Here is a 23,725-nt window from a genome sequence, read left to right on the forward strand (position 1 = left end):
TCCTGATTATCTTCCTTTGGGAAGGAGAGTAAGTGGATTTTTAATTGTAGACGGTAACGATTCTTTATTTTAATAGGAGCATTTAAAAATATCTTTTTATGGAGGTGAAATTCACATAGCATTCCATTAACCATCGGAAGATGTCCAGTCCAGTGGCATTTAGTCCATCCACAATGTGCAACCACCACCTCTATCAAGTAGCAAGAATTTTTAAAAAACACACGCATGGGGAAAAGAAGGCATACCTGGGTGCTGGGTGGTCACTGGGTGGCGTGCAGGGTGTTTGCCCAGTGCCCCTGGCTTTGGAGAACAACCCTGCCCCTTCTCCACGGGGTGCTGGCTGGATCTGTCCTCCCCAGACCACCTCCTGCACCCACTTAAGGGCTGGGCATGTGAGCCGCACTATCTCACAGGCTGCAGAACATGGTTCAGAGTGGGCTTGTGACAAAGTCAGAACAATGGAAGTAATCCTCGGGGCGTTTTTTTATGGCCACCCCCGTGGCATATGGGAGTTCCCGGGCCAGGGCTTGAATCTGAGTCTCAGCTTTGACTAATGCCACAGCTATGGTAATGCTGGATCCTTTAACCCCCTGAGCTGGGCCAGGGATTGAACCTGTGCCTCTGTAGTGACATGAGCCGCTGCAATCAGATTCTTCACCCACTGGGCCATCACGGGAACTCCACCCTTAGGACTTTTCTGCTATGGGTGGTACCAGGCGTGAGGGCAGTACTGAAAAAGGACAACAGGACAGTTGTGTCTCAGACCTTGAGGCTGGGCTGGCGTGTTGTTAAAAGACATGGAAGCCTCACGTCCTGGAAGCAAGGGGGCCTTCCTGAAGGACAGGAAATTACGTTCTTCCACTGGGATTCTAAGTTGGGAGAGTGTGAACGTGAGACTGCTGCCCATCACCTTGGAGTCTGTTTAAAGTAGGGAAAAGCGGCGACACAGCGGGGAGCGCACAGGAGTGATGGCGAGAGTGCTCCCTCTGGAGCTGGTATTTGAGTCCCTGGACTTGTCTATTCCTGAATCCCCAGTCCTGGGCTTCCCAATGGTCTAAACTCTGAACGACTTAATCCTTTTGTTTGTTTAGGTGCTTTAGGCAGGATCTGTCACTTGTTTGTTACTGCAGATGGCTGAAGCCACCCTAGCATGTTCTGACTATTACTGCTCCTCAACCCAGATGATTTAGGGTCAACCAGGACACTGGTCGGGCAGCAGTAGGGCAGACACAAGTGAGGGGGCAGTAGGAGCCCCAAGGCTAAATCAGCCTGAGCTGGACCCTGTGTGATGTGTGGGGAGGAGGGCCCAGGAGGGTTAGCTGGCACGGCTGTGTCCCTTCTTGGGGCAGCCTGGAGGGGCCTCCTCATGCCAAAGATGTCAGGGCCAGGCTCTGGAACCAACCCTGTAGCCACATGGCTGCTTCTTACTGCGCACAAACAAACCTCCCAACATGATCCCCTTGGGCCTCTTGACGCCAGCCACACAGACGTCCAAGGTCACACACATCATAGGCTCCCAATGATTTCATCATAACAAGTTCTACTGGATGGCTATATTTTTTTGTCTTTTTAGGGCCGCACCCGCAGCACATGGAAGTCGCCAGGCTAGGGGTCAAATCGGAGCTGAAGCCGCCAGCCTAAGCCACAGCAATGCAGGATCCGAGTCTTATCTGCGACCTGCACCACAGCTCACGGCAACGCCGGATCCTTAACCCACTGAGTGAGGCCAGGGATCAAAGCTTTATCCTCCTGGATACTAGTTGGGTTCGCTACCAGTGAGCCATGACGGGAACTCCTACTGTATAGAAACTTGCCCATCTTGACCCTAAGAATTTCAGCTTAAGAGTAACTATGATGTTTTAAAGTAACTATAGTGATTTCAGAGTCAGATGAAACAGCTTTGAATCCTGACTCTGCTCTTTCCAACTTGTGTGGCTTTGACTGAACCTCAGTTTCCTCACCTGTAGAGTGAGCCTGACACATGCTACCTCATAGGATTGGTAAGGACTAAGGGAAAAGTGCCTTAACCTGGTGCCTGGCACTGGGGACAGTCAGTAAACTGTCACTGCTCTTTGGAGGCAGTCTCATATAAGCCCTTAAGGAATGGAGAAGTATGGCAGCTTTTCTAAAGGCATTTTCCTAAACATGGTCCTCCCCTTAGCCAAGCTTAGCGTGTCTGTGGATGCCCATCTTGATGGTGAGAGCAAAGTGGCAAGGAGCCTGCGATTCATTCAACCTTTATTGAGAACCCACTATGTGCCAAGTGCTGGGCTATAGAGATGACAGAGGCTGTCTCTGTCCTCTTGGAAAGAATATCGCAAGTGTCTGTAACTGGCAAGGGGGAGACCATGGATAGCAGGGTCTGACATTAGTGGCATGGGGTGGCCACTTGACTGAGGTTGACACTGAAAAAGGCCAGACAACTGTGTGGAGAGTGGCCTGTGACCTTGAGGCATGGGGAGTGGCAGACTGACGGACCCAGAAGCATTGGAGGGCTTCCGAAAGGAGAATCTCTTAGATGAAAGGTCAGCTCCGTGTTCCAAAGAGTTAGGTAACTTAGTTCCTGCGACCCTTGAAGGGTTGACATTGCTGGGGGCAGAGGGGAAAGTAGGACTGGTTTCAGCAGTGAGGGCCTGGGTGCCCACAAGTGGGATGGGGGGGTGCCTGGAGAAGGAAGCACACCATGTCCTGGGCAGGGAGCTCAGGGCACTGCCACATAGTTGAGGCACTAGGTGGAATGGGGGTACACAGTGGGGGATGACTGGTAGACACAAAGGCAGAAGGGGGAGCCAGACTGGGGAGTCAGGAGTGGGGGGGGGCAGCGCCAAGCCCCTAGAGGTAGCAGTTGGGAGAGTGATGAGCAGAGGATGACTGTGCTGATGGAAGGAGACAGAGATGCCCCAAGTCAGAAACCTGGAGCCCTGGAAACTCTATGGGAAATGAGAACAACCCCCACGGTAAAGGGGTGAGTAAGCACGAGGGTGGAGTGTAGGTGTGCACAGAATCTTAGAGCTGGAAGGGATTTTCAATGTCATTTAGTTCCACCTCCCACTCCTGAAGTCTTTCAGTCTTCCACTGACCAACTGAGGGCACTCAACTCCACTTGGACACCTCAAGGTACGGGGAACTCACTACCTTAAAGGGGGCTCATCCCATAGGGGTGCTTGGGTCTCCAAGACGCCTGAATGGGCCTGGCGCCCCGACCTTGGCCCTCTTGAGTGGGCTGGCCTCCACTCGGCGGCGGCACCTGGAGGGGGTGGCGGGTGGCGTGGGGTTGCAGCGAGGATGGGCCGGCGCTGCTGTCCCCAGCCCCAGTGCTGAGGCAGGCAGAGTGCAGTGGGCTCTGGTGGAGGTCGGGAGAACTGCAGGGCGAAGGCCGCCGGGGGCTCCGCGGGCTGCCAGGGGGGAGGCACTTGACACCGGCCGGGGGAGAGGAGGGGCCGCTGTCCCTGCGGCCAGTGCTGGATGCGGGGACCCAGCGCAGAGGCAGCGCCAGGTAGCGGGGAGCCCCGCGGGGAGATGGTTGCCGCAGGCCCCCGGTGGAGTGGCAGAGAGCGCGGCCAAGGCGGGGTGCCGGGGCCCAGCGCAGAGTCGGGGCGCTGCGGGGTCCGGCCCTCCGTCCCATAGCGTGAGGGGACCCCCAGCGGGTCCGCAGGGGCCGGGAAGTCGGGCCGAGGGCGCTAGGACCGGCCGCGCGCCCAGGCCGCTCCCGCCGCGGCGCCCCGGGGCCCCCCAGCCGGCGCTGCCTCCCGGGCCGGCTCCGCAGCGCCGGGGCCCGGGCCAGCGCGGCCGCGGGGGGCGAGCAGCGGGCGGAGGCCTGGGCCCGCGGGCGGCCGTAGGGAGGGAAGGAGGAAGGCGGAGAGAAGGGGTGGGAGGGGGGGACCGGGCGGAGGAGGCGGAGAGAGGGAGCGCGACAGCGAGCGGAGGGAGGGAGCGAGCGAGCGAGGCAGGCAGGCGGGCCGGGAGGGAGGGAGGGCGCGCGGGCGGCGGCGGCGGCGGCGGCGGCGGCGGCGGCGGCGGCGAGAGCAGAGGACGAGCCGGGACGCGGCGCCGCGGCACTAGGGCGCGCAGCCGGGCCGGCCCGACCCCACCGGCCACACGGTAATGAGCGCCGCTGCTGGCGGCCCGGGAGGCCGGCCCGGAGGCGGGCGGGGAGGAGGGGAGCCGGGCGGGGGGCACGGCGGCGGGCAGTGCCCGGCTCGGGGCACGCTCCCGGACCCTCGCAACTCGGCGCCGGGCGCTCGCGGGGCCAGGGCTGCGGGCTGCGACGGCGGGCCAGGCTGGCCGGGGCGGCGCGGGGGATTTGAGGGTTTGTTTATGTCCCCGCGGGCTCGGCAGGCGCCCCCTCCCGTCCCGCCCGCTCACGGCGCGGAGCCCCCTCCGCGCCCCCGCCCGGCTCCGGGCTCAAGTTCAAGTCTATACAATGCCGCGGGGGGCCCCTCCGCCGCCGGCCTCAGCGGCGGTGCCCGGCTCGGCGCTGCCGCAGGGGCCCCGGCCTGGCCGCCCCCGCCTTCCGGGCCCTGCCCCCGCCCCGGGGCCGCGCCTGGGGCCTGCGGCCGGGACGCCGGAGGGCGCGGACCCCGACCCGGAATAATCGGCTCCCGCCGCGGCCCGCAGGGAGCGGGGGAGGGGGGCGGGGGCCGGGCCCCGCGCAGGCTCCGCGGCGGCGGCAGAAAATGGCAGCCTGGCACGACCCGGCCCCCCGCCCCTCCCCCCGGCTCCCGGCCCTCCTCGGCCCGGCCGGGCGGGGGACCCGGGAGGCCCCCGGGGGCGGACCGAGGGGTGATCGGGGGGCCGGGCCGGGGAGCGCTGCGCTGCGATCTTCCTCCGGCCACCTGTGGCTGGGGGTGCGGGGTGCGAGCGGATCTGGGAGGGGCGGCGGGGGTGGGGAGAGTGCCACTTGGGGGGCACACCTCTCCGCCTAGAGCCGGGCCGCGCGCTGGGGGGACGTCGTGCCTGGCTCCTCCCTGCCCCCGCCTCGGGCCGTGGGAGCCGGGGCGGCGGCGGCGGCGGCGGCTGTGGCGGTGGTGGCGGCGCCGCAGTGTGGGGGCGGGGCGGGGGCGGGCGAAGATCCCGGGCCGGGGCCGCGGGGGCCGGAAAACGCAGGGGTGGGAGCTGCGGGGCTGCGGCCCCGAGCGTTGCGGGTGGGGGCGCCTGGGGTCGCCCCCTGCAGCAGCACCCACCCTCCGGCACACACTCACACGCACGCGGACACACTCACGCACACGCACCCCCGCTGGGCCGGTGCAGACGTGTCCTTGAAAGCTTCGCATCTGCACGGTGAAGGACGAGGCCTCGCCGAGCCTGTGGATCGGGGTGCTCGGCCCCAAGTCCCTGCGCCCCCAGTGACCCCAAGCTTCGGAGCCGCAGGCGGCCTCGGTCCGTGTCCCGCCCTCACCCCGGCTCCCCTCCCCCAGGCCGCCCTGCCCTCCCTCCCCCTCTGCTCGGACCGAGCTGGCAAGGGTCCAGGGCCCGCCCCCGGCCTCCCCCAGCCCCCCATCGCTGGGGCCCGCGGCCCTCCGGCTGCCAAACTGCATTTCGCTTTCCTGGAGCCTCCCTTCTTGGGGGCACCCACTCCCTTCCCTCCCCCTCGACTGTTATTTCCCCCTTTCTCCCCATCCTCTCCGTCCTCCCTCCTCACTTTACTGCAAAGCCAGTTGAGTAGGTGTTGGCGCCCGCCCGGGGTGGGCAGTGAGGGGCTCTCCAAGCCGGCTCCGGGGGGAGCCCCCCGCGGCTGCACCTTGACCCAAGATGGCGTCGTGCACCCAGCTGGGCAGCACCGGCCTGCGGCAGGCGCGGGAGGAAGGGCCCGGGCCCCAGGCGCCCCGCTCGCCCCCTCCCAGACCAGCAGGGACAGGAGCCTGCAGGAGAAGAGCCGGCCGCCCTGTGACCCAGCGTGCCCCTCGCTGCCGTGCCCAGAGACTGCCATCAGCATCCCTGGGGGACTGGTCAGTCTTCATGTTTCACCCAGGGCTGCCAGCGGCTGAAGCGGCCTCCTGGGCTGGCGGGCTGCGAAGGGATCCTGGGATCAGGTGCTGCTCGGCTGTGCCTCCTCCCTCCCAGGCAGATGTGACAGCTGCAGCCAGGGAAGCTTTCCTCCTTAGGCGTTGCTGGAGTGTTGGGACTGGCCTGTGGGATCTGGGGAGCCCAGCTGTCAGGCAGACCCTCCTTGGGCTGTCCCCTCTGCTGGCAGGGGCCGTCTCCTGAGCTGCCTGGGTTTGGAGGCTTGGGTTGTCAGTTGTTCTGGGAGCAAGGTGGTCCCCCTCTGCCTCCAGGTCCCCTCGAGGCCCTGGTGGGGCTGTTGGACAGGCACCTCGGAGAAAGTGTGAGTCTTTGTGCGTGTGTGTGCATGTGTGCACATGTGCCGCACGCAGGCAGGGGCCCAGGCAAACTTGCGCAGCGGGTCTGGCACCTGCCCGCCTCCCTTCACGGGCCCCACGTCTCTGGGCCCAGGCTCCCTCTCCAGCCTCTTGTCCAGCTCCTTGTTGTGCTCGTCTTCAGCTACTCATCAGATGCACGGTTCCGGGCTCAGGCAGACCCTGGTGCTCCGTGTTCTCCTTCCCAGGCATGTGGGCCTGGAATAGGAAGCCGACCTGAGGAAAGGTGAATTCCTTCTAGAGTGAATTCCTTCAAGGAGCGACAGTTGCACAGGTCAAGGGCTGCCCCCCTACCAGGCCCTGGAGAAGCCGAGGGGAGGACAGCCATGGCCGTGTGTCAGGGTGTCTGCGGACAGGATTCCTCTGTGGGGTGGGGGTTGGACTGCAGCTTGAAGGTCCAGTCCAGCTTTTAAATTCTATGGCTCTGATTCGAGCTGTGGAATTTCAGATCCAGGAATGGGGGCGGGGTGGTCTTTTTTCACCACAGAGCGAGCATCAGGAATGGCCTCCGCAGAGAGCAGGTCTGGGGGAGAAGAGCAGGGCCTCTTGGCGGGGGGGCCCTGGAAAGAGAAGGTGGTGTGAGGGCTGGGGGCCCTTCAGGAGACAGGTTTGTCACCTCTGACGCCACAGTGCGTGTAAAAGTACGGCCTGCGACTGAGCCTTCACATGTGTGTGTCCTTCTGTAGGTTTACTAGTGAATTTGTGTGCGCGCGCACTTCCCGAGTGTCCTCCCTGAGTCCAGTTCACAGGAAGCTCCTGAGTCCCCTATGGATCTTTTACTATCGCAGTCACACATCACTGCCATTGGTCCTCTGAAAAAGCCTGCAAGGAAGACAGGACGCGCCATAAAATCCTTGCCTTGGGTGACCTGGCTGGAAGGACATGGGGCCAGGCCTGCCCTCCCGGGAACTTAGACTGTCACTTGCTGCAGCTCTCCTGGGCTCCTGCACTGCATGTCGGTCTGTCTGGTCTCCACGGGACAGGGACCTTGCCCTGGCCGCCTCTGGGTCCCCCATCAGACATTTGGCATCTGCTGAATGGCGGGGGAGCTTGCTGCATCTATGTTTCCCACCCCTGTCGTCGTCCTGGTGGCCTGGCGGATGGCCTGGCTCTCTTCTGCTTGCTGCTCTTCTGCCTTCCCCGAATGGCCATCGCCTACTTACAGGTCAGTTCCTTAGGTGCAGGCCCCCCTGAGAGACCCACATTCTTTCCGAGCATGAGCCCAGACTCCATCAAGGCTCCTTTTTTTGGGAACCAGATAGAAAGGGGACTCTGAGAGCAATCTTGCCAGCTCTCTAATGGGCGAGTTAAAAATAGATCCCCCTCTCCCCATCCTTGGGCCTGAAATGTTACCATTAGAATCCAAGCTGGGGAATTTAGGGTTGACAGAGAACTTGAAGCTCCGGGAAGACTTGGAGCTTAGGCTGGGGGCTGTTTTCGTATGGGGCCAGGCCCCGTGTCTTCCAGGGTTGGAAGTGCTACCGGGAGCCCGAGGCCAGCAGGGTGAGTCCACACGCTCCCCTCCCTTGGCCCTTCCTGCTGCTGCCTCTTGAGCCTGGGGGTCCTTAACTTGGTGCTGTGTCCCCTTCCCCCATCCCATGCCCCACCGATAGTTGTGTCTCTGGCCTCCGGCTTGGGAGCAGGCAACAGGACCAAGGAATGGCCGGTGGGAATTGTTTCTGCTTCCATTTCGGTGTCTAATGGATAGGAGAGCCGGGCAGGGGCCCGCCCGCCCTTTGAGGCTGCGCGGCTCTGGGGACCTGTGTGCTTTGCTGCTCCTGAGCGGGGCTTTCGTGGTAAACAAAGGTACCAGATTCCTTTCCACTCAGATCCTGAAGGCTCGTTTTCAGGCATTTCTCTCGTTAACTCTTTTTCCTTAAAAGACCCCTACCAAGTCTGAGATCCATGCCGTGTCACAGGTGTGTGTGTCTGTCCAAGCCTGCCTCCCCTTGGCTAAGTGTGTGGGCAGGACACGGTGTGGTGCACGTGTGTCTGCATATTTCTGTTGTACTCGGTGTGCAGCCGCGTGGGGACAGGGACTTGCTTGGACAAGAGCCTGTCCTGAGGCACCGAAGGAGGAGCGGCCTTCTGACAGGTCCCAGCCGGGGGATCTGGGGCAGCGATTTCTCTGAGCCTCCCTTTCCTCCCCTGTGATGGGGAAATAAGACCAGCCTCGGCTCAGGTGGTTGGAAGGATGACCCGAGATGATGCTTGGGGGAGGGGGGGTCTCGGCGTCGGCGTGATTACTGCCACGGTTGGGGCTGCCTGCGTGGGCCGGCACCGCAGGAGGTGCTCTGGGAGGGCTTGTCCACCTTCCCGCCTCTTTTGGAAAATCTTGGCCAGATGACGAAAGTGCTGATTCTGATTGAAAAATCCTTGGAAGTGGGAGGCTCCTGCGCCCCCTTAGCCGGCTCTTTCCAGAGTTTAACAGATCGCATTGTCAACAGGTTGCCTTTGCAGCCACCTTAAATCCCTCACGCTCTAGTTTCAGCCCTTTATTGCCGTTCTGTGCCGGGTGCAGCCTGTTTGCTTCCGTTTACCAGAGACTGGCAGAGCATTTCCTGTGGGCAAGGCCCTGTGCTGGGCTTTGAGGGGACGCAGGGTGAGTTTAGGACGGGCCCAGCTAATGGATGACCACGGACCAAGGTCACCGGAAAGGGGGCAATAAAGTGCTCCAAGTGAGGTCACAGCCAGGTGGGGGGATTGGGGAAGGCTTCTTGGAGGAGGTGGCATCTGTGATGAGCCTCAAAACACAGAGATGGGGCTTCCAGAAAAGGAGAGGAAGCCAAGCCGTCGGGCATGGGGTGGCTGGAGTGTGACGGACACTCTGGGGAGGTGAACAGGGCCTCGGTGCGCGGGAGGCCAGCCTGCGGCCTGTGCTGATATGCGGGGAGTGGGCCCCTGCGCTCTGTAACTCCTGTATGGCCCGTGGAGAATCGCCCAGAACTTTCCTGCTTGCGGTGGCTGGAGGGTGGGTGGGTGGGTGGGGAGAAGACCGAGGGACGAAAGGGACGAGGGGAAGGGGCCAGCCCAGCCCAGCCCTTTTGGTTTAGCGTCTTGATTGCTTTCTCTTCCATAGACCAGAGCTTAAGAGCTCAGACTTGGAGGGAAACAGAGCAGGGTTTAAATTACACCAACCCCGGGGGGTCGTGGCGATTAAGGGGAGCACCCGCGAGCAAGGTCTCTGGCAGTGATGGCAATGGTGGTGTGAACGGGGCGGCAGGAGGGTCCCTGGCCTGCCCTTCCAGAGGTCTCCTTTTGCATCCCCTCCCCCAGGCTGAGCCCCCCGCCCCCACAGCATCCAGATCTGGGAAACGGATGGGGGTGGGGCAGGGTGGGTCTCAGACCCTGCCCCTGCCCTGCTCTCTGCCCTCCCTCCTCCACCTGCCGCAGAACTGAGCCCCCCAACTTGGAGGGGAGGTGCCCCAGGCTGGCGGCTGTGCCCCCGGGTGTGGCTGTGGATGCCTGGCGGCCCCCCACAAGGACAGCCAGTGGGCAGGGCCCGCCAGGCTACATCTTCCTTGCTGAGCACATCGCAGGCCTGTCTGGAGGACAGCGACAGGGGGAGGAGGTGTGGACGCCTGAGGCTTTCCTCCCCGAATCCAGCAGGGAGGAGAATTTTTTGTTTTTCAGCCGTGGCTCGGCCTTGCCCACTTCCGTCCTGCCCTGGTCCCCTCTGACCCCCCAGGTTTCCCAGCCTAATTTCCGTCTATAACCAGGTTCCTATTTTCTCTTTCCTGCGGTCACGGCCCTGCTCACTGTCATCCCTATTGATCTTCCCTCTCTGTTTCTGTTTCAAATGTCAAGGTCATTTTTAATTCTGAGCCAGTCGTTAGCTGCCCCGTCTGGGTGCACAGAGAGGACGGAGGACCAGCTCTCATAGCAAGTAACTGAGCGCTGGAAGTTGGGTGTCCTGGCTCCTAAGCTAGTGCTGTGCCCGCGGTGCTGCTGCGTAGATGGATCTAGGGGTCAGTGCAGAAGATGTTCCAGACCTAAGAGATCGGCTAGATCCGGGTGTGCCAGGGGTCCTCACTTGGAAAGGTTAAGAGATGCTCAGAGGGCACATTATGGGATGGTGAGGTCAGATCTGTGCTTTACTGAGCCATAGGTTGGACATGGGCCCTATCATGGTGAATGTCCAGTAATGCCTGGACGGGGAGGCTGGCGGCGCTGGGAGCCTGCCTCCCATCCGAGTGTCTCCAGAGGACCCTGGGAGGGGCCGGCGAGGGTGCCTGGGCCCATGCCAGGGATCCTCCAGCTCTCCAGCCGTCAGAGAACCTGTTGACAAGGGGCTTGTCGAAGGAGGGGTCCTGCGCGATTAACTTTATAGATTCCGAGAGGATACCTCACTTGATGAATAAAGGGGAATCTAACGGGATTCCCCCGAAGCCTTTGACATGAGGTCGTAAGCGCGTCTGTCCTGACGTGGTAGGTGTCCATGACAGGGTGTGCGGTTCCCTCAATAAGCAGGTACAGAGTGTGGTCTTCTTTTTGTCAAATTCCTTTAAAATATACGCCAGTATGTGTATCGGTGGGCTTGCACGTGCTCAGACACCGTCGTTCTGGAAGAATAACTTGGCAAACGGGTCTGCAGCCTCCTTGCCATTTTACTTTACACGCTTTTGTAACCTTTGCAAAAATGTAAAGGCACATGCATTCCTTTCTTAATGACGACAACAACGGAAATACAACCACACTTTCAAAGCTTCTGGATAAGAACTTGAAAAAAAATTTGCATCGCCCTTGGGCTGGAAGGGTAGGCTCTTTTATAATAGATACGGAACTGGGGAACTGGCGTAAGAGACTGCCGGCCGAGGGTGGGGCCGATCAGGTACTCAGCTTTTCTGGAAAGGTTGCAGGGGGATTTATTGCAGACCCTGTGGTCTCCAGGCGAAGGCCTGGGCTGGTAGGGCTCGGGTGAGAGTGGAGAACCGGCAGCTGGCTGCACCTGGAACGTGGTCTGGCTGCGGCAGAACACGTTAGCTTCCAAAGCTATAGGGATGGTGATGGAGACTGAGTTCTGACCCAGGATGGGGAACAAATCCTCGAGGATCTTCCCTGAAGGCTTTGGTCTGGTCGCCGCTGGCACCCAAACGGCTCCTGGGACCTGGAGATACATCCAGGGCCTCGGGCCTGGTCGGGAGTGCAAGTGACCCAACCCTGGCGTATCCTGGGGAGCCACGTGCAGGGAGGACAAGACGGGGCTTCAGGAGGCCCTGCTGGGGGTGGAAGGGATGCCTGGGAAACTCATCTGGCATGTGGGCTCAAGCTGTGCCTGACTCTGATCTGGAGGCCTGGGAGCAGGTGGCAGTGACCCAGGTGACAGGGTGGAAAGGTGAGGAGGGGCAGATACAAATTCCTCTGCCTGTCACTGGGCAACAGCACCGACCTCCCCCTTCCACGGCCCAGTCCCCCCAGCCCCCCACCCATGGGTGCTATCTGGGAGCTTGATTTGCCCTCTGAGGCTGCCCCTGTTAAAAGTGACACGAGGAGTTCCCTAGTGGCTCAGTGGGTTAAGGATCAATGCTGTGGCATGGGTTTGATCCCTGGCCCAGGAACTTCTGCCAGCTGCAGGCTCATCCAAAAAAAAAAGAAAGATGACATGAGAAAGGGTATGCGGACCTCTCTGGCCCCGCCCCACCCCTGGAGTAAGGCAGGAAAATAAATAAAAGGACAGGAGCATGGAAGCAAGCCCAGAGCTGGTCCCTCTGTAGCCCGCCCCTGGCCCCAGGCTGCCTGGGGACGGATGGGCAGGGCAAAGAAGTGACGATGGGAGGCGGGCAGGCCTTGATTTGCATCTTGGCCCTACGACTGCTACTACAGTGACTGCACGACCTCCAAGACTCCGAGCTGCAGGGTTTTATATCCGTGAGTCAGGGATATAAGAATAGCGTCCACGTCTTATTGGTGTTGCTCGAATCAAATGAAATAATTGTACGAAAACGGCCGGCACTGTGCCTGGCACAGGGTAGGCGCTCAGGAGGTGTGAGTTCCTTTTCTCCGAGTGGGGTCAGGACAGGGCTGCATGAGGGTGACTCAGGGGACCAGGCAAGATGACGCCCTGAGGGGAGGCAGGGCCTGTTTCCTCCTCTGAAAAGCCAGGATTTGGCGGGTTGGTTTCTGAGCCCTTCAGGCCCGGTCTGCTGAACTTGGCCTTTCATCTGGATGCACTTCCATCCATCTCTGGAGTCCATGCGCACCGGGGACCCAGCGCGTCCCCCAGGCCCTGGGCCCTCTCCCTCCCTGCCCTTTGGCCTCTTTGGGTCCAGAGCAGGCAGTGGCCTCTCCCCGAGTTGTTGGGCCTGCTGGCAGGGCTGGCTCTGCCCCCTGGCCCACAGACAGGCATGGGAGGGTCTAGACCACAGCTGGGGCGCAGCGACGGTTCCTAATGGTTTTCTTACCAGCAACAATGTGGTGCTTGTTGCCACTCTGTCACTGGCCTGTGGTTCCCAGCTCAACCAGCAGTGGCCTGAGGGCCTGCCTGGTACAGGGAGCTCAGCTGGGAGGCCCGGTGGGCAGGCAGTTGCTTCTGCACTTTCTTTTGTCAGCATCCTCCGTGCAGCCTGGACTCCGAGAGACGGCACGGGTGAGATGCCGGGGCCCCAGGTGGGCAGGCCGGGCAGCTCTCGAGGGTCCTCTCTGGGGGCCCTTGCTTCAGAGCCACAAATAACACTTATCTGTTCATTGATTAAAGACCTACTACGTGTCAGGCACAGGTTACAAAGATAAAGGAGACTGAGCTGCCCCTCAAGGAGCCCGCAGCGGAGGCGCGGGTCTGGCGGGGTGACCGTCGCGTCCGCGGTGGATGGAGGGAGCTCGGTAGCCAGTGCCTGGGGTGTTACAGGGGTTCTGGGCAGGGGTGTCTCACTTGAGCGGGGAGGGACGGTCCAGAGAGGGTTTCTGATGGAGCTGAGGCTGGAGCTGGGTCTCCAGGGCCGAGTGGTCAAGGGTATTTTCTCCCCGATGGGGGGGTGGAGGGGTGTGCTGGGAGGCCGGAGGGCTGGGCTGAGCAGGACCGTGAGGGCTGGGATGTTACCCGCTGATAGGCTTGGGGCTTGGAGATGCATGCCCTTGCCCTTGCGAGTATCTGAGACAGACCACCTGCAGGCATTGAGGTGCCAAGGTCGGACAGGTGAGGCGGGGGGCAGGGAGCCCAGGCGGAAGGCTGGGGCTGAAATGCGGGGGAGCCGCGGTGTAGGCATGGAGGGGGGCTGCTCTGTGAGGCATTCACCTGGGAGTGGCTGGGTGATGGAGCGGGTAGGGAAGCCGGGGTGACTCTGCTTTCTGGCTCAGCCAGCTGCATGGGTGGAGGTGCCATCCACTGGGAGGGAGTCTGGCGGGGGGATCTGGGAGTGCTTCCCGTGGGAGGCAGGACTGGAGCTGGGACTCCAGGGCCGTTGGGATTTGCACAAGTGCTGGGCCGGGTTTGTCGGAGAGAGAGCCCAGGGAGGGGCAGGGTCCAGGTGACGGATTAGAGAGGCTGTGCGTTTTATTCCATAGCTGGTAGCAATCCCTGTAGGTTTTTTTTTTTTTTTTTTTTTTTTCCCTTGGTCTTTTTAGGGCTGCACTCACGGCATATGGAAGTTCTGAGGCTAGGGGTCAAATTGGAGTTGCAGCTGCCGGTCTGTGCCACAGCCACTGCAGCACAGGATCCGAGCCGCATTGTCAACTTACGGCAATGCCGAATCCTTAACCCACTGAGCGAGGCCAGGGATTGAACCTGTGTCCTCATGGTTACTAGCTGGGTTCATTACCACTGAGCCATGACGGGAACTCCTGATCCCTGTAGATTTTTAAGGAGGGAAGTGATTTGACCAGGCGTTTGTACCTCATGCGTTGGGGATACTGATGTTTGAGGGCCTGAGCAGGGGCTTCTGCTTCTCAGGAGCTTACCCCAGAGAAGCGCTGCAAGGCTTAGACCCTGGCCTTTAACTCCCCCTGCAGGACCTGGGTAGGTCTCCTCACCCGCTGCCTGGTGCATGAGCTGCAGACTTGACCTTCAGAGGCAGGTCTGCCAAGGTAGGAGGGGATGAGAGGGGAGAGCAGTCTTGGAAAGCAAACAGAAAAGAAACAAAAAGTGTTTCTCTAAAATAGAAACATGAGCCTCTTGGGTATCACAGGAAGGGCTGTTTCCAAAGAATTTCTAGAAAAATGACATGAGCCAGGTCGGCATCACTGAACCCTGGGCAGAGGCAAGAGGTAGCATGGCACCGTGCCAGGGACACCACACTCGGCACTGGGCAGCAGTGGTTTCACCTTGGCTCTGCCATCTCCTGGGTCCTCCGCAGAGCACCCTCGCAGCCTCAATTTTGCCATCTGCAAAGTGGAGACAACCTCACAGGCTTGCGTTGTGGTTTGTTTGTTTCAAACGCTGCTTTAAACTTGGATATCTTATGTCACTGTCTTCCAAAAGGATCCCTCTGCAGGTGGCCTTGCAGGTGTTTGAGGATTAAAATTCAGGCGTGCCTGGTCCCTGTCTGGCACTGAGGAGGCCCGGGCCCGCCCGCCTTGCCCCTTGCTCAGCCTCCTCTTGCTCTTTGACTCCCAGGAGGCCCGTCCTGCCTGACCCCTGTCCCTTCTGAATTCCTTGATCCTGGGAAGCTCCGTTTATCATGTTCCATGGACTCTCTGTTCCCCAAGCCTGAGTCACCCCAGTGTATTTGAAGAGCACCTGCTGAGCTCAATGGGAATGAGGGGAGAGGGTGTGTTCCTTTTCTCTTTTTAATGAAGAGGAGGTGGGGGTTGGTGGAGAGCAGAGGACGAGGGAGGGAGAGGCTGACCCATCCAGGGCCTGGGCAGGGCAGGGCTGGGACCTTGCCCTGGTAGCTGGCTCTCCGCGCCAGGGAAAGGGGTGCAGTGCTCTAGTGGAGCCTCGAGGTGCCCTTGGTCTGGACAGCGAGGCCAGCTCTCTCTGTGCGCAGGCCCCTGTCATGGCCATTGGGCTGTTTCGTGGCCCCTGTGACAAGCGGCCGCACCCACCGGGAGAGCTTTGCAGCTTCTCTGCCTTCCTGAGAAGGCTCTGGTGGGAAGGTGGCGTCTCAGCAGGGGCTCCCGTGGTGGGACGTTGGCAGGAAGGTATGGGCCAGGGTCAGGCTGTCTCGGGCTGGGGGGCTGGGGCACCACTGTCAACTTGAGCGTGGAAACCAGCGTTTCTTTGGTTGGTACAGACCTGCGCGTGTGCCCCTGTCCCAGGGTCAGCGCTCTGGAAGCCGGGCGTGTGTGGACGGAGGTGGTGGTGTAATCCCCTGAAACGTATAGCATCATTCATCTGGCAGGCCCGTAATGGTATGCGTAATTGTGCTGCATGGTAATTAAGTGTAAATGGTAAGCAGTTCACATAAATGTTTTTGTAATTGGTATTAATTTTGCAGCGGTGAACTAAGTTTATGTGGTTTCTCTCTTCTTGCTCTGTTCGTTTTCTAGCACAGGCAATCCCTAGCTCTTGGAGGAATTCTACTGCAAATGTTTGTTTATAGGGCAATGTTTTGTATTTTCTCTCAGAACAATGTTATGAATGGTTATGAGGTTCCCAAGCTGGTTTCCAAATGCCTCTTTGGCCCACACTTTAGGTGAAATGTGCAAGGCATGTGCAGGGAGGCCTCGCCGGGGATCCTCCTGCTCCAGGTTCCGGGAGCCTGGAGTGAGTGAGTGTGTGTGTGTCTGTGTGTGTGTATGTACGCGTGCATACAGGCATGTCTTTCCACATGTGCCTGGGTCTGTCTATGTGAGTGCGTCTGTGTGTGTCCCTGTCTCTGTGTGTGCTTGTGACCCCCAGAGGCCGCAGTGGCCAGTTAAGGGGGCTGGTGATGAGGCTGTTTATTCTGGTTGCAGAGGCTCTTGGGCAGGGGGACCGGGGGAGCCCCGCGGCATCAGCTGGGAGAGAGGCCTCTGGGTCAGGCCGCAGCAGCCGGTCCGAGGCGCCAGTGAGAGCCATTCCTGGGTGTGGTCTGAGGCGACACTCTAGGTTTCCTAAGGACACTTTGCAGGCCTTTTGCCCTGATTAATCACAGAATACTTTTAAAAAAATAATAATAATATTTATTGAGTGCCTACCATGTGCCAGGCCCTGTGCCAAGTACTCAGATGCTCTCGTATCCTTAGATAGACCCAGGTGAGGGGCCCTCTCCTCCCTCACCCCACTGTACGGAGTGGTGCAGGGAAGCCCGCCTCTGCCTGGCAGAGCCAGGGTTCGAGGTGGCGGAACCCACCTAGGGCTGCAGGGGCGGCTGCTGGGCCAGGGCTGGAGGTTCTGGGATGTGCTGCCCAGAAACCTGGGCTCTTCTTTCTCCCCGCACGACCCCCTGCATCCCCCCCACCACGAATGGCTTGGTTTGGGCTGGGGTAGAGCGTGAGGAGAGAGCAAACCAGGGACCAGTTCTGACCGCGTCCGTGAGGGGGCACTGTGCCCTAGCAGCAGCTCCCAGACCCTCGAGACCCTTTGGGGGACCTCCTGGTTGGGGCCCGGGAGGGGGTCAGCTGGCTGGTCAACCCACCCCGCACCCCCGTGGCTCACGGGCACCCTGACCTAGGTCCCTCCCGACTCCCTGCACCCGGGGCATCTGGGGGCTGGTGGAGGCCACAGACCCCATAGTGGGCATACGTCCTGGCCTGGGGCAGGCGGATCAGGGGCCTTCCCGTTAGTGTGGTGCCTTGGGGAGCCCTGCCGAGCGACCCCTAGAACGGGGGCTGGGGGCCTCACCCTGTGCCGGGGATGGTGCGGCTGCTGGGGCTGGCTTCACACAGTCTTCTCTGCCTCAGGGGTCGCCTGGGACAGGGGGGCCCGGGAGGGACGAGTGGAAGAAGAGCGGAGCGCAGGGCATGAGCTCCGACCTCACCTGTTTAGGAGAACAGACGTATGCACGTGACAAGCTAAATGACCGCACAGCAGAAACTGATGGAAGATCCCTGGGAGGGGATGCTGAGGGATGGGGGAGGGAGGGCTGGGGCCCTCTGGGAGGAGCCCCCCTCTCGGAAGAGCCAACGATGTGGGTGTGGACACGTGCGCAAACAGGGGCCGGGAGCTGGGCGCCGGGGACTGGCCCTGGAGTGGCGCCGTCGCTGGGAGAGGTGGGGGGCAGGTCAGAGCAATAGGCTGAGGCCGCGCCGTGCAGCCCTCAGTGCAGCACCAGACTGGAGTTTAGATTTTACGGAGTGTGAAAATCACCGGCATCAGAGGGTTTTTAAAAATAACAGCCGTATTGAGATATAATTCACATACCATACAGTTCACCCATTTAAAGTGTGCAATTGGATGGTTTTTAGTACATTCATGGAGTTGTGCAACTATTACCACAATCAGTTTCAGAACATTTTCATCAGGCATCCTGGGTTTTGATTGAGGAAGCCATGTGTGGAAAATCTTTGCTGAGAGGCTGGGGTGGGAGGTAGAGACACCAGATGTGTTGAGACGCGTTACAGGATAACTGCCAAGGTCCAGAGCTGTGGTCCCCGGGATCGGGCGCCTGGTGCCGTGTGGGGGACTGACGGCGGAGGTGGGACTTCGGTCCTCTCTGGGGTTTGGGGCTTTGGCAGCTGAGGGAAGGGGCTGCCACTTCCCCATAGAGGAGCCAGAGGCAGCATGAAGCATCTGGTTCTAAAGGGGAGGACCTCAGGTAACTGCACGTGAGGATAAAGGTGGGGGCCTTGCCGTCGGAAGTCTGCAGTCACTTAAGCCCAGGCATCTCGGCGGAGGAGGATTTAGAGAGCAGCTGAAGCAGGGTGTGTGTGACTCGAGAGGGGTGCCCACTGCGCAGTTTTGGGAGCAAGACCCTGGGCCAGCCCAGGAGGCTGAGCGGAGGAGCCCGAGGACCAGCGAGGCCCAAGAGCACGGAGCCGAGTGGGGAGAGAGAGCCCGAGGATCCCCTTGCCCGTGAACTTGCCGAAGCAGGGGCCTCTGGTTCACCCTCGGCCACGGCACTCGGTAAGCGATTGCTGAGTGAGTGCTTGAAGCAGGAATGATTCGCCAGCAAGGAGGCGGAATTGACCTCAAGGACGGGGAGAATGGAAAAAGGCCCTTTGAGGCCATGGGTGACTCTCGGTCAGGGTCGATTCAGGAGACAGAAACACATCGTGATTTGAAGAGGAGAAGTTTAAAGGCTTATTCATGATACCAGGGGACTGGAGTATCGAGAGACTGGCGGGTAAGAAGAAAAACGAACTGCAAAGAAGACGGAATAGCCTCTGTGAGAACGGCCACGACACCTAGGGTTGCCGTGGAGTCCCGAGGAAGAGGCCCCCCCGGGGCTGAGATCCTGACCTTGGTGGAGAGGCCATGGCCATGGCTCCATGGATGGTGACGTCACTGTGGTGCCAGAACTTGCTGGAAAACTGCCCCCTGGAACTCACTGGAAATCCCTCTTTTTGGGTCCCAAGGAGAGTTGTTGATGAGGAAGGTCTTGCTGGAGGGCACGGTGCTCCTGGGCTGCCCAAGGGGAGGACGGGGTGAAGCTGCTGGCTGCTGTTGCCCGTCACTCACAGCTAGAGCCAGGTGCTGGAGAAGCACCCTTGCTGCAGGAGCCCGGCACTGGAGAAGCTGTGACAGGACAGGACTGGGTTCAAGGGAAGCCACAGGGGCAGCAGGATCTGGCCGCTAGAGAAGTTGTCTAAATGCAGGAACCCTCCACACTGGTTCTGGGAAAGAAAACTCCTCCTTCAGTGTCTCTGCAGTGCCCTCTACTGGCAGGAGGTTGATGTCTCTCCTGCTGGCACAGGGGAACTCTTTAAAGGGCCCAGCTGCATCTTCACAGAGCGGGCAATGCAGGGCGAGTGAATTACTGGCACAGTCTGCTACTTGGGCCGCACAGCGCACATCTGCCCCCTGTTACACATGTGCAAGCTCCCCTACCGACCAGAAAAGGGTTGTTTTTCTCTTCTTGCTCACTGTATCCATCACTGTCTCCACGAATAACACCTCATATTCAGTCACCATCCCGCTGACTCTGCTGCTACCCAGACTGTAAAGTTAACTTCCATCAACTTGTACTTAAAATAATGGGAAGAAAGAGGAAAAGGAAGAATGTGGCTACCGTGTCAGAGGAACACACCTGCATACCAAGTAAATAGAAGATATGCAAAACTACTACAGCTCTCATTTCTGTATTTGTCCCCAAGGCCGCCATCGGGCTTCTCTCTCCCTTTCCCCATCCGTAAATCCTCTGTGCGCAGCCAGAACTGCAGCAGGGCAGGCTTCTTTTACCTGATGGGGAGACCCAGACCTTGGTTTCTGAGGGCTCTGCACCCTTGGTTTTCCTGCCGTTTGTTTGGTTTTGTTACAGCAGGTTTTCACCAACCCTTCCTTTTGGTCCCGGAAGCTCTAAGAGGTACCCGAGGAATCCCCTGCGTAATCTTCCTGGCCTCTAAGTGCCAGCAACCCAATGTCTCCTTGGTAACTAGAATCAATCCCTCCAGCTCATGGAGTAGGTCCTTTTTTTGTGTGTTGGTCAGTGGTCCATGCAGGGGTCCCCCAAAGCCAGGTAGACGACGTGTCCTCCTGGGGAACCACTGTAGTGTCCCCCTTGTGGGATTACAACCTTCAGCACCCCTGGGGGCTTTCGGAGATATTGGGTGGGGTGCGGACCAGCTGCTGGGATCAGAGGAAGCGTCTAGTAAGAGGCTCTGGAGCTGGCAGGTGTGGACCGTTCTTTAGAAAAGTCTGGAAAAGAATCACAGGGGTGGACCATGCACCCCCTCGAGGGGAGGACGGAATCAGAGCTGTGCTTGTGGCCGCAGGCCCGCCAGGGTCCGCAGGGCCGATTCTCACAGGGCCTTTCAGCTTGAGCACCCGCGCCCTGCCTCCCAGGGCGCGGGGAGCCCCCCGCCTGGCACGGCGCACACCATCCCGGGCCCCCGTAGGGCTGCTCCTGACTCCCCACGTTCATTTGGAAACCGTGCTCCTGTGCGGAACTCTCTCGGCTCATTTTGGCTCCGCAGAACAATTTCGGCTCCTTACCAGCGTCTATTTTGGGTACAACCCTTTGTTCCCCCGTCCCTGCCTTGGGGGCTGTGTCATGGTAACCATGAGTGTGAGCAGACGAGTCTCATCCACCCCATCTCTGCCAGTGTGGCCGCCACAACGGCAGCATTTGGTGTGACTATAAATGCTCCTGCTGGTGATGCCCCGGCCTCGCGGGTGGCGTGAGAGCCACAAGTCGTCTTGTTGTGACTCCAGAGCCAGACAGATGGGCTTTGAAGTGGGGAACAGGATGGCAGGATCGTTGGCCTGTTGCCAGTGGCTTTTGGTATTCTCTGGGCAGCTGGTGGTTTTGGGTGGGAAGGACGTTTCTGGAAGTCAGAGTGATGGTGTGACGACACGCACCTCCCTCCCGCTGCGAGAGAGTGAGCAATCAGAGAGTGGTACTGGGACCTCCCCCTCCTCCTTATCCAGCCCGTATTGGGGCGGGTGGGGGAAGACTTGGCAGATAAGCATCTCTGTCTAGGAGGCCCTTCTGTCTCCCCTCAGCTTCCTGCTGCCCCCAGCTCACCAAGCTTATCATCACCCAGCAGAGGATTGGGTGGCGTGGGACACGAGATACTCTCTGGGCTTCCGTCACCCACAGGACGTATTCGCGCCCCCTCCTAAGCTCAAATAGGAAATTCAGCCACGAGGCTGTTATCTGTGGGCCGGCGTCCCACTGCGGGCACGGAGAGCTGATGTGGGGTCTGTGCTTCTCCTGCTCATCCGTGACTCAGTGTTGCCTTGTTTGTAAGGACTTGGGAGATGCATCTGGGACTTTCTACCTGTGCCGCCCTGGAGAGATCATTAAACTCTCCAAGCCTCAGTTTCTCCTTTTAAAAAATGGGAATAATAACAGAACCGACTTCATAGGGTGGTTAGGAGGATGGGATGGGACAATGCACGTCCCTGAGCACAGCGCCGGACCCATGGGAATAAATGAATGAATGACTCCTGCATTGGGCGGGGCACTGGCTGCTAAGCTTAGAAGGGTGCATTTCCTGCTGCCACCCCTCTCTTGCCCTCACAGCAGGCAGGCCTCACCAGGAAAGGGAGACTAAGGGAGTTCCCCTTGTGGCTCAGCGGTAACCCCACTAGTTTCCATGAGGACATGTGTTCGATCCCTGGCCTGGCTCAGCGGGTGGGGGAACCAGCATTGCCATGAGCTGTGGTGTTGGTCTTTCAGACATTGGATCCAGCATTGCTGTGGCGGTGCTGTAGGCCGGCAGCTGCAACTCTGATTCGACCCCAGCCTGGGAACCTCCATATGCCACTGGTGTGGCCCTAAAACACAAATTAAAAAAGGGGGGCGGGACACGGACTGGGAACTTTGTTTTGTGCCCAAAGTTAATAAGTCTGCAGTGGTCACATGCTAATTGTGCGAGGCGGTGGTGGAGCGGGAAACAGCTTCAGCAGGGGACCTTCTTGGATTTGGATCCAGCCTCGCCAGCTCTGTGGCTGTGGGCAGCTTTGCTCACCTCTCTGTACCTCATTCTTCTCATCTAGAAAATGGGGATAAAAATAGTCCCCATTGCAAAGGGGTGGAGTGAGGCAGGTGTGCGGATGAACAGGATGCCGACATTGTAAAGCTCTGTGCACAGCCCCCCCCCCCCCCCCCGCTTGTAAGAACATAATCAGTACAAGCTCCTGTTCGAGTGAAGTACACTCTCAGGCACTCCAGGGATTTCAAGAAAGGAGAGAAAACTGTGGGCTGGATTAGTCAGGGACTCATAATTGTTGAGAGTTCAGAGTACTTTCTTTGTGTAGGCGCTCTCGGAAGCATGTGTAACGCATCTCATTTTGATTCCCACAGAAGGCCTGTGAAGTGGCTCCTGTTATTTTCCCCATTTTGCAGCTGAGAAAACCGAGGCCCCGTGATGCCTCCAGTCACACGGCTGATGCTAATAAGGCCAGGATCTGAACCCAGGCAACCAGGCCTCCCAGGGAAAACTTCAGGAGGTTGAGGTTACCTACGGATTAAGACTGTCAATCGCAAGGCACAGACTCACTCGCACCAGAGTAGGGAAAGTCTCACATTACGGAGAGGTTCAGAGGTGTCCTTGCTCAGGTACAGCTGGATCCAGGGACCCAGGACTTCAGTGTTTCTTCCCTTGGTCCTCAGGCAAGCTCTCCCCACCACAGCCAGCAGGTCCTGACTCACATCCTATCAGGTTAGCATCTTTCCACTGGGGCAAAATGTTCCTGGGAGGCTTCTGATTGGCTCGCCTGGTCACGTGCTCATTCTGCGACTTGGGTGAGGAGTGGGATCAGTGCAAACACCGCAGAAACCCCACTGGGAAGGAGGGGAAGGCACCAAGATAGACCCAAAACAGCAAAGTCCGCTAGGAGAAAAGTAGACTTCCGATAGAGGGTAAAGAAGGACCTGGCGCCCAGGTGGTCACATGTTTTTCAGCAGTTCAAATAGAGGACCCGTGATGGAGCCGGAGAGGCTCTTGTGGCGAACACATTGGGATCGTTTTGATGGAGCAAGGATCGGAGTTTTGGGGTAACTATGGTTTTGTTTCTGGACGAGGATAATTCCTCTTGTTGAGGCGAGACTGTGGGGTGACAGTCAGGTTGGTGCTGGTTGGAGCAGGCTTAGAGGTGAGACTTTGGGGGGATTAGCTCGGGGCGGGGGGTTGCTGATGGGGTTGGGGTTGGTGAGCAAGGTGGGAATGGCGCCGGGGACGGGGTGGTGGCGGAGGTGGCAGTTGACACAGCGGGGACTGTCTGGCAGCCCCAGGCGATGGTTGCATGGTGGGTCTTGGGGCTGAGTTGGGCTCACGAGTGAGCCGGGATTGTGGTTAGGGGTGTGGGCAGCAGAGTACAGTTTGGGAGGAATGTCGGGGGGGGTGTGCCAGGCTGTGCCTGGGCTGGACTGGGTGGAAATGATGTGTTGGGAGAAGAATTAAGCATTTCGTGAGGGGCAGAGTGGGGGCGCGGGGAGGGAGGTACCACTTTTAGAGCTGGTGATGGAACTCCGTGTGGGTGTGAGGAGCCGATGATGGTTATTCTGTGGGATGTGATGGTTTCATAGAGTAACAGAGGTGGAAGGACTTAGCTGCACTCTTGCCGAGGAGGCCAAACCCCTCCTTCAGTGGTTGCAGCTGGAATGCAAGCCCTTATTCCCAGACCCATTCTCTCTTTTTAAAAATTATTTTTTTAGTTCTTCACAGTAGTACATGCATATAATTTAAGATGTCAAATGGGATGAGCGTGTCTTCAGCAAGTGCAGTTGTTCCTTGCCTTCTCCTCGAGGCAACCCCGTTTAGCTGCTGCTTCTAGCGATGTTTCATCTCGTGGATCTGAGTAATGTGCATATTTTTGACTCTTCCACTTTCCATTGATTTCCTCTTTAGTAAATAAGAATTTAGCTCTCTTAATCGGCCAACGATGG

General features: G+C 59.2%; 1 protein-coding gene across 11 annotated transcripts in view; it reads left to right on the top strand.

Moving 5' to 3' along the window:
- The first annotated feature begins 3,333 nt into the window (after nt 1-3,333).
- Nucleotides 3,334-23,725, top strand: part of DNMT3A (DNA methyltransferase 3 alpha) — a 107,251-nt gene continuing 86,859 nt past the window's right edge. For 4 of the 11 annotated variants that reach the window (XR_014839302.1, XR_014839301.1, XR_014839304.1 and 1 more), the window contains exon 1: nt 3,982-4,101. The gene's annotated coding sequence lies outside the window, so the exon portion shown is untranslated. 11 annotated transcript variants of the gene reach the window in all.

This window comes from Sus scrofa, chromosome 3, assembly GCF_054392235.1.
Source record: "Sus scrofa isolate SSC_HxYL_T2T_F1_AM1 chromosome 3, Sscrofa_HxYL_maternal_Yorkshire_Landrace_v2.0, whole genome shotgun sequence".
In the NCBI taxonomy this organism is placed as follows: domain Eukaryota; kingdom Metazoa; phylum Chordata; class Mammalia; order Artiodactyla; family Suidae; genus Sus; species Sus scrofa.